The sequence below is a fragment of the Melanotaenia boesemani genome, chromosome 7 (genome assembly GCF_017639745.1).
Source record: "Melanotaenia boesemani isolate fMelBoe1 chromosome 7, fMelBoe1.pri, whole genome shotgun sequence".
Taxonomy (NCBI): Eukaryota; Metazoa; Chordata; class Actinopteri; order Atheriniformes; family Melanotaeniidae; genus Melanotaenia; species Melanotaenia boesemani.
Window position 1 is genome coordinate 8,583,612 of NC_055688.1, and position 12,695 is coordinate 8,596,306.

Consider the following 12,695-nt stretch of genomic DNA (forward strand, 5'->3'; position numbering starts at 1 on the left):
TCAAGTGAACAAGCAAGCATCAGGCCTGGCTCTTTTGGACACAAAGAACATGAATGTAATGTAATTTCCCCCAGATATGTGTTTAGTTAACCTATGCATGATTAGATAAGTTTGTTTCTCATTTTATGCTTGCTAATAATGTTGCAGTGTAAACATATTGAGGATAAACTCCAGCTCAAACAACAGAAGCACAACATCTTAGATATTAAAACAAACAGATATATGAATAGGAAATATTAAAAAAGCCTGAATATAAACAGACAAACATGCTGAAACAAAGAAATAAATGAAAAACGGCAGAATAACATCATCCTTCAGGCTTCCTTCTTTCATTTTTTTTATCTTCTGTTTGCTCTTTCATGAATGTGAAAATCTCTCCATCTATCTGTCTCTGTCAGCCACTTTCATTTCCCTGCATCTCCTCCACCATCTCATTATTTCCTCTCCATCTCACTCTCTGCTTTAGCCGAAGCAGCAGTGGTGGCAGAGCGAGTCAGGTGACACCTGATTAGGAGGTTAAACTGATGGAGCGGCCTGATGGCAAATCAATCTGCTAATAAAAACAGGGAGATGATTATATCTGCATCACCCCCTGTTATTTGAACTTCAGTACAAAGGTGTACTGGAGAAAAATATAAAGCAGCCCCTTCAAAGTACACAACAGTTCAGGATTCAGTGCACTTCTCCTACATGGTGACCCCTGGAGGATTTGTTTTTAATCCCGTTTTACTTTACAAAGTGCAAAGCTGACGAAAGAAAGAACTTATTTCTGATGTGCGTGGATCTCAAAGGGAAGCTTTGCAGTTACTGCAGGGTAGAGGCTGCTTTGGTGTTTACCAATGTTCTCTTTTTATCCATTTTTTAACAAAGTGCCTATTTGGGATAATTTGTTCTTTTTTCTTGTGCTTGTGTTTGTTGGAGGGACCTCATCTGAAGTCAGGAGATTAATGGTTGGAAACATGCTTTTGGAAATAAATGTTTCTCTGTCACATATGAGTGTGATATTCAGATGTCAACAGTACTTTGGCCACGTAGCATGGTTAGCTTTGGACCCGATCAGAGGACCGGCTGTTCTCTCCATCTCCCAGTGATAAATTCTGGGCATTTAATTGTGCTTTCCAGTTCTCCTGGATTTAAATTCATTTCTGGAGTTAGTCTGGCCACTGATGGAAAAACTCCGCCCCCATACAGGAAGTGAGCGATCCAAAGTGAAGAGCCAAATCAAAATATTTTCCTTAAATCAGCCCACAGACTGTTTCCTCCAACTGTTTCCTGCCTTGTGGGACCAACAAATAAGTTCCATAAATGAGAAAAGTTGGTCACCAAAACAGGGAGCGAACCTGAAAGTTGTTTATTTCTCAAAATGTAATATTGAAATAATTTTTTTCCCTCTATGGAGCTTCTATTTCCTCCAATTTAACTTATTTATCAATGACGTGGCTAAAAACAGTAAAACATTTCCTGCTGGGATGAAGTTTTAATCCTGATTTCATGATCTCATGAACTGTGTTTTCAAAGATTAGACATTTTTGATTTGTAAATTTCTTGCCGAGTCTTGTTGTCTTGGAGGTTTTCCCTACTGTTAACAGTTGGATCTTCAGGACAGAGAGAGAACAATTGATGCAACCTGTTGGTTTCCTTAGCTAGGCAATCTTTTTATTAATTCAAATATGAATACAATTATTGATAAGTTTGATTAATATGGATCATATAATAGACTGTCTAATGTGAGTTAGACTAAAATGTGAGTAGATTGGTCTCTTTTAAAATGTGACTTTGTCATGAATCAGCGCCATACAAATAAAGCTGACTTGAAATCTGAACTGAAACTGTATTAAAAAAAGAAGCAGAAGAAAGTTAGGATAGTGACTAAATTAATGCCAATCATTTCTGTGGAGGAAACAGGAAGTCTTTAACACCAAATACTATGAGTCCATAAGGAAGGAAGAATCATGAACGTTTAAGTGTTTGCCTCTTCAGCATATTATATTACACTTATCAATCTTAATAAATTTAATATTAAAGAGCTGTAGCGATTATGAGAGCGCTCTGAACCATAGTGGTTTGACGCCAATGAGCTTCAGTCGAGCTTCACTGCTGTCAAATATGATAGATGCTGTTAGATAAACTGAGAGGGTGAATAAGGTGGACACAAGTACTTTAAAAGAGATGATTCATTTTTATTCAAAGAGTGTTACACAGTCTGCTGTGGGTGGATGATGGATGGATGGATGGATGGATGGAAGGATGGATGGCACACTAACCCAGTTTCAGCCAAGCTTTAGTTGTCAGACAGATGTCGTCACATTTGACCCTAGAATACTTTAGTATCCAGAGGAGTTCATGATCCACTTAATGACTGCAAGGTGACCCTATGTGCTGCTGTGTATGATGACCAAACATCTCCACTTTGGTCCGGTCTGTCCAATAGACATCGGGCCTCATTCATCAATATCTTCTTATTAAATTTGTTCTTAAGTTGTACTTGAGAAGTTTTTACAAAAACCCTGTGTCAGATTCATGAACAGGTTCGTAGACTGCAGAATTGTTCGTATCTTTCCTCTTAGATGGATGAATACCAATCTCTCATAAGTTGAAAGGATGGGCCAGTTGACTCTATGCCCAAAAAATGCCCATAAAAGGTCATGATTTACAGGCCATGTGCAAAAAGACAGAAGAAAAACAGATTAAATGATTTTTTATACGTCCTCTTTTCCGATGACGTGATCCTCCTCTTGGTGACTTACTGAGTCTTGGCGAAATCTTAGCATATATACACATACATGCCTCGAACCAAAAACTGCTTCTCTTGCTCAGATGTTTTCATTCACCAGTGTGGATTACATTCACCTGTAAAGTATTTTGTAGCATATTACCACTCACATTAATGCTAAGACCACAGGGCACCACCATCTTCATCAACAGGAAGTGATGTCACCACACCTGTACATACTTTGAAATAAATCCGATATGGTCATTTAAAGTCACATTTCCTCTAGAAAAGTTTTACAATTTGTCCTTTTATCAAAAAGTAAACAGTCTGATGCTATTTATCTGATTTACATGACAAAAATATGAGTTTTCTTAATTCTCTCAGGCAAATGAAGATGGAAGCATCTTGTTCCAGTGAGGAGCAGATGGAGTATTTCTCCTGCTCCGTGTTGCATCAATAGCGTCATGGTCGTCATGGAAACTTGCACAGCTAAACAAGCTTAATTTTTCGTCATTCTGGGAATTCTGAGTTGTGTTACGACTTTGAATCTATCCAATATTCTTTGTAGGTTTTATGAGCATCAACACGTTATCTGAGATCTGATCTTTAAGAATATTTAGAGTGACTCCTCTGAATGATACGGTTTCATCAGGACATTTAAACAGTATAATCGAATAGGATTTAATCAAAATTGAATTCAGATAGGCTGTTGTGAATCGAATCGATTTAGGACATTAGTGACGATACCCAGAGCTACCAGATTTCTTAGTAAAAGTATTTTTTGTAATAAAAAGGCAGGGTTGTAGTAAATTTTAATTATTAAAGACCAGATTCAGCAGGTGGATCTGGGAGCCACAGGTGACTTGGACATTATGGTGTGATATTGTTGTGGTTGAGGGAACAGCTCTGGTGTGTGCAGTCTGACTGCGACTTGTTCTTGAATGAATGTAATAGATGAAACATAGTTACATTTTCCCTTGAGGGAAATTAAAATGTTTGGATATATATTGGTATTTATTTTAAATAGCAAAAGGCTTTATGGTTCACACAAAGTTATTTAAAAATCTAACAAAAACATTACTATAGGTTTATTATTGTATGTTAATGAACAGAACAGCAGAAAACAGCACAAATGCTGATTTTGTGCAAACACATCAGCTCAGATGTTCGTGAGAGTGCTCCTGAGTGTTTGGAACACAAGATAGAAAGATTTAGGTGAACGCCACAATTTTTGTAAAATCTTTGGTGTTGTTTAGCTGATATTATATTACGCCCTGCACTACAGAATATGTTCATATTCAGTTTTTAACATGGCTGGCTACCATGATGAAGTGTTTTCATTTCATTTCATTATCTGATCTGAACTAAGGTTAGTTAGTGAATAGTGATTCATCCAGGCTTGGCCAAACAACACAGAAGTGTTATAGCAGCTATGTGCAAGACAAGAAAGTTGATTTATTCAAACATTTGGACCTGTGATTCCAGATAAACACAGAAGAAAGAAAAGGGAAAAGAGTGCAGGATAAGTGCAGGAAGTGAACCTAGAAGATAAACCGGTATCATCAGCAGCAGTTTGGACTCTAATAAATGTTTAGTGTGGAGTAAATTGCCTGCTGGCTGCTGGAGTTTGACCACAGTCTGTTCTGTCGCTGAGCTTTACAGCCTCTGAACTCACATCTGAAAGAACCCATCTGGGCCTCTCATGCTCTCTCCACTGCTGAGGCCTGAGAGCAAATAAACATTTATCTGCTCAGTGGAGTCAGGAATAAAGAGAGCAAGAAAACATGTTAATTCGACAAGCTAGACATGATGTTCTGGCCAGCATCTTTTACTCCTTCAGGGTTTTACTTGACGTTTGATTGTATTTTCTTTTCATTTCTGTGACTCCTGCTGGTTTATCTGCAGCTTTGGTTCTTTGTGAAACACCCACAGAAAAGACATAAAGCCAGCACTACATGTGAAATAATATTTTCATCAGAACTACATGGATTGCTTCCTCCTCTGTGTGTGTTTATCACTGGCATCATCTGGTGGAGGATTTGGCAGTACTAAAATCTGTGTTTTTCTGGCTCCAAATGGCACATAAAGGCCCAGGAGTTTCAAAACCTTTGCAGCAGTAAAAGCCACACTTATGGTTTGAGGTTGTGTTCAGAGTGAAAACCATTTTTGGTTATTTTTGTGGTTGAACAGGTTTCCATTATGGGCCTTGTCACACCAGACTGTGCTCGTTGTCACTGCAACAGGCACGAAGGAATGAAATACAGTATTAAATACTTTATAAATATATATATATATATATATATACAGTGATACCTAGAGATATGAGTGCACTGACATACCAATTTTTTGAGATATGAGCTGTGATTCAACCAAATTTTTGCCTTGAGATACGAACAAATTTTTGAGTTACGACTATCCGAGCCGACGCCACCAAACAAAGACCCACAACAACAACGTGTGCTCTGTTTCCCATGCCTCAGCTTCCCGCGTCTCACACAGTTAGTGTTTATGTAGCTTGCTTTGTTAACATTTGTGTAAAGCTGTGCTCGTATTTTGTGCTTTTATTTTGCGTACAGTACAACTTTATTGCATTTGAAACCATGGGTCCTAAGAAAGTGAGAGTAAAGGACAGTGCTGTGAAGAATAAGAAGATGATATCTATTGAATTAAAACAGGATATTCAAAACACATAAACACATAAACAAAACAACTGGAGTGGAATTTTGCGATCTGGAACGGATTAATGGGATTTCAATTAATTTAAATGGGGAAAATAGCTTTGAGATACGAGCAAGGTCACAGAGGTATCTCCAGGTATTATATGTGTGTGTGTGTGTGTGTGTGTGTGTGTGTGTGTGTGTGTGTGTGTGTGTGTGTGTGTCAAGTGATTTAAATTTTTAATCTGATTAATCACAGCTTATGAATTAATTAATCATGATTAATCACCATTTGTGACTATGCCTGAAATCGGCCCGTTTTTTTTTTTTTGTTTTGTTTTTTTTTTTTTAATGCAGGTACAATGCAGATGTTGACACATCCTCAGGTGTGATGCCCTCAAAATCCATGCACAGAGCCAGTCGGCTCACTTTTTCCATGTTTTCTGTAGACACCTCCATGTCATGATTTTAACACAGTTAATTTACATTTCTAGAAGACAACTACAAGTACAACTACTAATGATGTGTAAGGCTTTTAACCTGGTGTTAGCCTGTAGTTACGTAGTAGTGCTTATCTAGTTATATGGTTATATGGTAGTATAGATTAGTTTTAAGATAATGTGGGGAAACCATGCCATATTTAGTTTTCAGTGAGTGAAGAGCTATTTTTTAGCTTTGTTGTTAAGAAAAAGGACAGATCAGGCCAGGACAAACTCCAGCCCCAATGTCAGCAACAGTTTTTAATGTGGAGCTAGCCATGCAACCTAGGACCACACACCACATACTGCACCCCAAAACAACCAACTTACCTCACAGTACCTGAATAATCTGGATTATTCAGGTACTGTAAACACAATTATCCCAGCAGTGTATGCAAGTGTGTGTTAGAGAAAGGAATACAATAATTCCCTTTCCTTTAAGTAATATGGATCACTGGAATCTGATCAAGCAATGTTGGTGAGTTACCACTGTTTTATTTATAGGAGGAAAAATAAACTGGTTGTACCTCTATTATTTTAACATCAATGTAACTACATGCTAAGAAAAATCTCTTTGGCAGGTCAGACATACCAAATATACTATTATCATCAAACTCTAAACAACTAAAAGTCCCTGAAAGATTTATACTGCACAGATTATTGTACAATTTCCTCTAAACCCTTTTACTTTGAGAGGCTGGTGTCAGAAAACCTACTAGAAGTTAATCTAGGAGTGCTAAAACACTTCCACACATTTGACACATGAGGTTAGATTTTCAAATGTGTAAAACCTGAAACACTGGATCCATAAACATATTTCAGTTTGTGTTAACAGCTGGATCAGTGAGCACATGGCTTTATGATAGCTGCTGTGGGGAAAACCCAGTCAAATAAAACATATTTTTTCAAATCAAGCTCAGGATAAATGTTTATGAAGGATGGAGGGGAATTTGAAGGCGGCATCCTGAGCTTGTCTCTCTGCAGCTGTTTAGACAAACACAGGCGCCAGCAGCAGATCAGTGGGCGTAGCAGCCGTTAGCGTCCACGCTGTTCCAGGCAGCGAGCCGTTTACATCTGTCGCTGCAGTTGGACATCGTCCTCGGCTCTGAGTGTGTGTGTTTGGCCGTTTGTCTGTCTGTCACCAGCAGTGATTTTACCTCGCGATGAACATCACTGCTGGCCGAGCCAACACCAATCAATGCCTCGTCCTTTTTCTCTCTCCAGAAGGTCACCTTATTTTTACATTTATACCAAAATAGTTATGATTTTTATTAAAGTAAAAAAGTATATTAAATAAGGGTACAGGACTGCCGCAGTGACTTGATATTTACTGCCTCACATTCATGTTACACTTCTGATGATTATTGTAGGTAAATGTATTTTAAGTGTATATTTTTACAGTGATTGTAGTCCTTTGTGTAAAATCCACTGTACTGGTGAACAGAGACAAAATGATAAAAAGTCTGCCCTTGTTCAAACACTTACAGACTTTATTTACAACATAATAACAGCAGACTCTGAGGACCAGAGTCCCTGAGTACAGAGAATAGACCCACAATTTGAGCTGATTCCACAACATCAAAAACCTACAGAAAATGGCCACAAACATGTTGAGGTTCTTACATTGACAGTGGTGCATGTGAGACAAACGTAACAAAAAAAACATTCGGCTGCAGCCTGGTGTGTCATATGCATGCTGTTGCTGTGGTAACAGCTGTAAACAGCTCTGTGCTGTCTGCAGTGCTCAGCAGGGAGCCGACAATGACATCTGAGGCTGTGTTATTAAAATGATGCTTATATGAATGGAGTTTGGTGAGTGGTAGTTTCGTGGCTGCAGCTGTGTGCAGATGTTGTTTGGACAGACAGAAATACTTCTCCTTGTTGTGTGTTGCTACTGTATTTCTAAATGCATTATTTGGTTGTGTGATTGATTATCAATCAATTATCTGTATAGAGGCACTTTACCCTGTGAAGCCCAGTTGAAGAAGAAGCTGTGGATGAAATGTTCCACCTGACTGAGCTCTCTGAGTTTTGAAGCTGCACCTGTTCATTCGCAGGCAGCTGCTGCCCTCCAGTGTTTTTCTGCAGCTGCAGCATCACTCAGCGTTCACAGCTCCAATCCAAACAGCTTTTTAGTCTCACACTCAAAAAAATGTGCAAAAATAAACTCTATATAATGTGCAGCCTGTCAAATCCAGCCACCTCCAGTCAGAATAGTTCATTAAATATTAACAGATGATTGCTGCTGGTGAATTGTGGTCACTAATTAACCATTTCTCTCTGTGCATCACTGGAGCCACATGTTGTTTTATCTCTCATTTTGGGTAAACAATTTCCTTCTTTTCTTGGTGTCCTTAAATGCACTAAAATGCCATCATGATAAAAAAAAAAAAAAAAAAAGAACAGATATATTTGCTGCGATGACTAGATAACTTGTTTTACAGGCAATCTAAAAGATGAAATCTACTTCTAATCTAAAAATCTGAGCATTTTATATTCAATTTTAAAATTAAACACAACAACAAACATGATATTAGGAAATCTTTAACAGCATCAGAAAACAGAAAAGTTTAGAGGCTAGTTTTTCTGTGGCATTTACTGCTTCAGTCGATAAAGATAGATTTAGAAAAAAACTTGGGGTATATTCATTAGTCATGTTGTCAAAAAAAAAAAAAAAAAAAAAAATAACCCAATAAACATTTTCTTCTGCAGCTTATGAGCTGAATTACAACCAGGGTGGAGAAAACAGCCACAAAACAAAAGCAAACCCAGACTGTTTTTTCCTTCTATGTTGGTCCGTCATTTGCCGTGAGTTTTGCCCAAAACAATCGATAGCTTCTGTCTGAGATGCACGGGATGTTGAGGAACATGTGCGAAGTCAAAATAACAACAAAGACAACTCAAAGAAACAGCCTACGGCAAGCCTGGAGGCCAAAAGCAGACAAGCAGTCAGGAACAGCTAGAAAATGCAAACTGTGTGTGTGTTTACATAAAATGAATCAGAAGTGTTTAAAAAGAAGCTGCTGTATTTCTGTTCTATTAAAATGTTTCTTCACCACATGCAGTAAGTGTGTGAGTCATCTAGGTTGAGAACTTGTTGCATTAATATTAGCATCACATCAAGCATTTATGAACCTCTGGAGATCTTATTCCTGCTTCTTTACCTTACTTTACATTTATTCCGTCAACTTTTGTCCAAATGCAACCTAAGACAGCAGCTCAAGGAGAAACCTTTGAGAATAAGTCTTTCAGCATCTACATTCCACCTGAAACAAGTGCCTCAAGCTTTGCTGTCACATAGCAAACATGTGGTGAGACAGGTTAGTTTGTGTTGTTGCAGCAGCATTTGCATGTTATTTAGAAGTAAATGCCTATTTTTGTTCTGCAGATGGAGGTGGATGTAGTTCTGTGCCAGGTTTTCAGGTGGCACATATTCCCCTGCTTGCACTGCTATTTAAGGGGCATGGCAGGTCATATACAGCCCTGATCTGACTCAGGATTGTCTCTGTTAGCTCATGATCATGATCAGGGCTCTGTAAGCTGCAGGACAAAGCTGTTGTGTTGTGATGATTAAGTTTATTGGCATGGACAGTTTCCTGCAGTCCCTGTTCTCGTAAAGATGTAGTTATTGCATGAAAAGTAACATCATGCTTTATTAATGGTTAGTTTTTTGTTGTTTAGGATTGCATTTCATGTTATATAATGTCAGAGGACACCACCCTGTCCTCTAATTTTGCTAATTATAACCATTTAGCTTATTTAATGACATAAAATGACACACGGAAACCTTAAAATGCATAGAAATAACCATAAGCTCAAGCTATTTCCAGATAAACTGATAAGAAGATACTAAAACTTTCACATTGCAGCTCATACATTCGGGATTTTAAACTGCATTTGAGGTAAGAAAGAGCCCTTTCAGCTAATTGTGCTGACTGAGGAGAATCGAATTGAAATTTCCTGCCTCAGAAGCTGTGGTTCATTTGCAGACTGTAGTGAAGGCTCATAAATCTGGATGAGGAGGTTCAGGTCGGCGGGTGCAGTGCTTCTGGGCACTCCGAATTTGAATATCAAGTCTTAGACTTCATGCAGCAGGAATAAGGTGGGAAAACCGAGAGATGGAACGGTATGAAACAAATCTTTCATACAGTATCTAAGTCAGCTTAAATACAAAGATAGTTCTTTTTAATATATATATATTTTTTTCCTGGTAGATTTTTCTAATTTTACTTGTGGATGAACAGAATATATATATATATATATATATATATATACACTACCGTTCAAAAGTTTGGGGTCACTTCCCTATTGAATCCCATGGCAAAGTGACCCTAAACTTTTGAACGGTGGTGTGTATATATATATATATATATATACAGCAGGATAATGCATCATGTCACAAAGCTCAAATCATCTCCAATTGTTTCCTTGAACATGACAATGAGTTCACTGCACTCTAATGGAACGGGAGACAAATCTGCAGCAACTGTGTGATGCTGGACGGTGAGTTTAGAGCCTAACCTGTTATCAGCATGTAGTGTTTGTAACAGCCAACCTACTCATGAAACTAAAAAAAAAATCAAATCAAATCTTCTTGTTTTCGTTCCAGCTGGAACAATAATGGTTACCTCTCCAGATGAAACACAGCAATAACTAACAAAACCGATGGAAAATTTACTGGCTTTGTATTTAACTTTTAAAGTTGGGGCTTTTTTAAGGGGGCTGACTCAACCCAGAAATGTTGAAGCCAGCTGCTAGTGGATGATGGTTGTATTCCACTTTAAAAGCACTTTCAGATTGACAGCAGACAGCGTCTGGTGCATCCGAGGTGCAAATGAACGGTGCATGATGAGATAGTGACGTTAAAATGTCAGTCAAACTTCAATACAACATGAACCCAGCTGTTTAAAATAAAGTTGATTATAAACTCTTGTGTTGATTATGCAGACAGGTTATGATAATCCAAAAATAGCTGCAACCAATCCATTACAGAGTAACTGGAACAGGAAAAGTCACAGGTTTTTATGTGTGTTCAGAGAGCAAAGAAAAGTGATTCTTGTCTGATTTATTTTAACATGACTGCTGTGATTAATTAAATTTGAGTATTTAATCTGTCATGAATCTGTCGTGAAAAAGGAGGCAGCAGGATGAAAACATACGTCAACAAACAGGGAAAAATGGAAATATGGCTTTTCTTTTACCGAATTCATATTTACATTGTAATCGGTTATAAAATAACTGGTTTCCCAATTTGTACCATGACGGACAAACAGCCGCTGTAACAGTAATAACTCTGCTAAACAATCAGAAAACTTCTATCAGTGTGTAAATTAAACCCATTTTCTTTTCTTTCCCCCTCGTTTTCCTCTTCAAACAGCTCATTACTGCAGCTTTAAGTTGTTCCTCAGCTCTTCCATCATCTAAAAGGACTGGAGCAAAATTAAACACCTGTTGTTCCAACACGGTTTCAGCATCTACCTTTATTTATTGTGTGTTTTCATATTTCAGCCAGACCTGCTTTGTTTTTAATTTTGCAGCGAGGGAATCGACTCCTCCTCCTCCTGGGATTCTCTCTACAGCCCAAACATGTTCACATTTCTGCCTCGAATGACTTCATTCTCAGCTTGTCTCGTTGCAATTTACAAATAAAATACAAGTGTTGTTTTTAATTGAGTTTTTATGGGATTTTTTTGTTTGTTTGTTTGTTTGTTTGTTTGTTTTCTCATATTCAGTAAATCACTGGTGGCACACTTAACAGCAGAGTGAATTAGCAGCTTCCAGATTTATTTCCTACCACAGGCCTGCTGCTGCTGCTACCTGCTTATACTATATAGCTATGGTGGAGGAAAAGTGTTTTGCTCTTTTTGTTGCTCAGTAAATTCAAAATGAACCAGTTTGTCTTTTAAATTAATATTTTCCCTTACAGGCTGGGATCCCTCTGAATGCTCTCAAGTCTCCCCCAACGTTCCTACAAGAAAGTAAACTCCTGCAGACACTCTCCACAAACTTAACAGAAATGATGCAATCAATGATCTCATGGTCCACAGAATACAAATTGAGCTCATGGTAAAAGAAAGTGGTGTACAAGGAGTCAATTAGAAAGGAATATTCAGTTGACACAACCTGTATGTCACAAAAATAAACATTTAGTTAATAATAACCCAGTGTATTTATTTATTTAATTTGGCCATAATCTAAATGTACACTCACCGGCTACTTTATTAGATGCATTTGTAATTCCTAACCAGCCAAACACATGGTCAAGGGGACTTGCTATAGTTCAAACTGAGCATCAGAGTGAGGAAGAAAGGGGATTTAAGTGACTTTAAATATGGCATGGTTGTTGGTCTTAGTGTTTCAAAATCTTCTGATCTGCTTGGATTTTCAAACACAAGCATTTCTAGAGTTTAGAGAGAATGATTGGAAACTGAGAAAATATGCTGACTTAATCAAGGAATCCATTGCTTATATGATGCTGCAGCTATTGTACTGCAACTTGAACATAAATGTCTGAATACTTAAATGGTAGAGATCATAAAATATATCAAACTGGTTTAACAAAACAACAGTTTAATGATGCAGATGAATCACAACTCATATTTAAGTTAAATATTAGTTTCACTGGTGTTAGCTTAAGGAATAAAACAGTGTTGTTGACACATAACAGACAACTTAGCAAACTTAGCAAACCTATTTTAACAGGATCTTTAACTTCTTTGTTTTACTTTTTATTTCTTTTTATTTGTTAGGGACAATGCACAAAGTAAATTATTCTCAGGTGAGAAAAGGTGCATTGTACCAGATTTAGCCACTGGCTAATTTCCATCTGTGGTCCCAGGCTGCTGT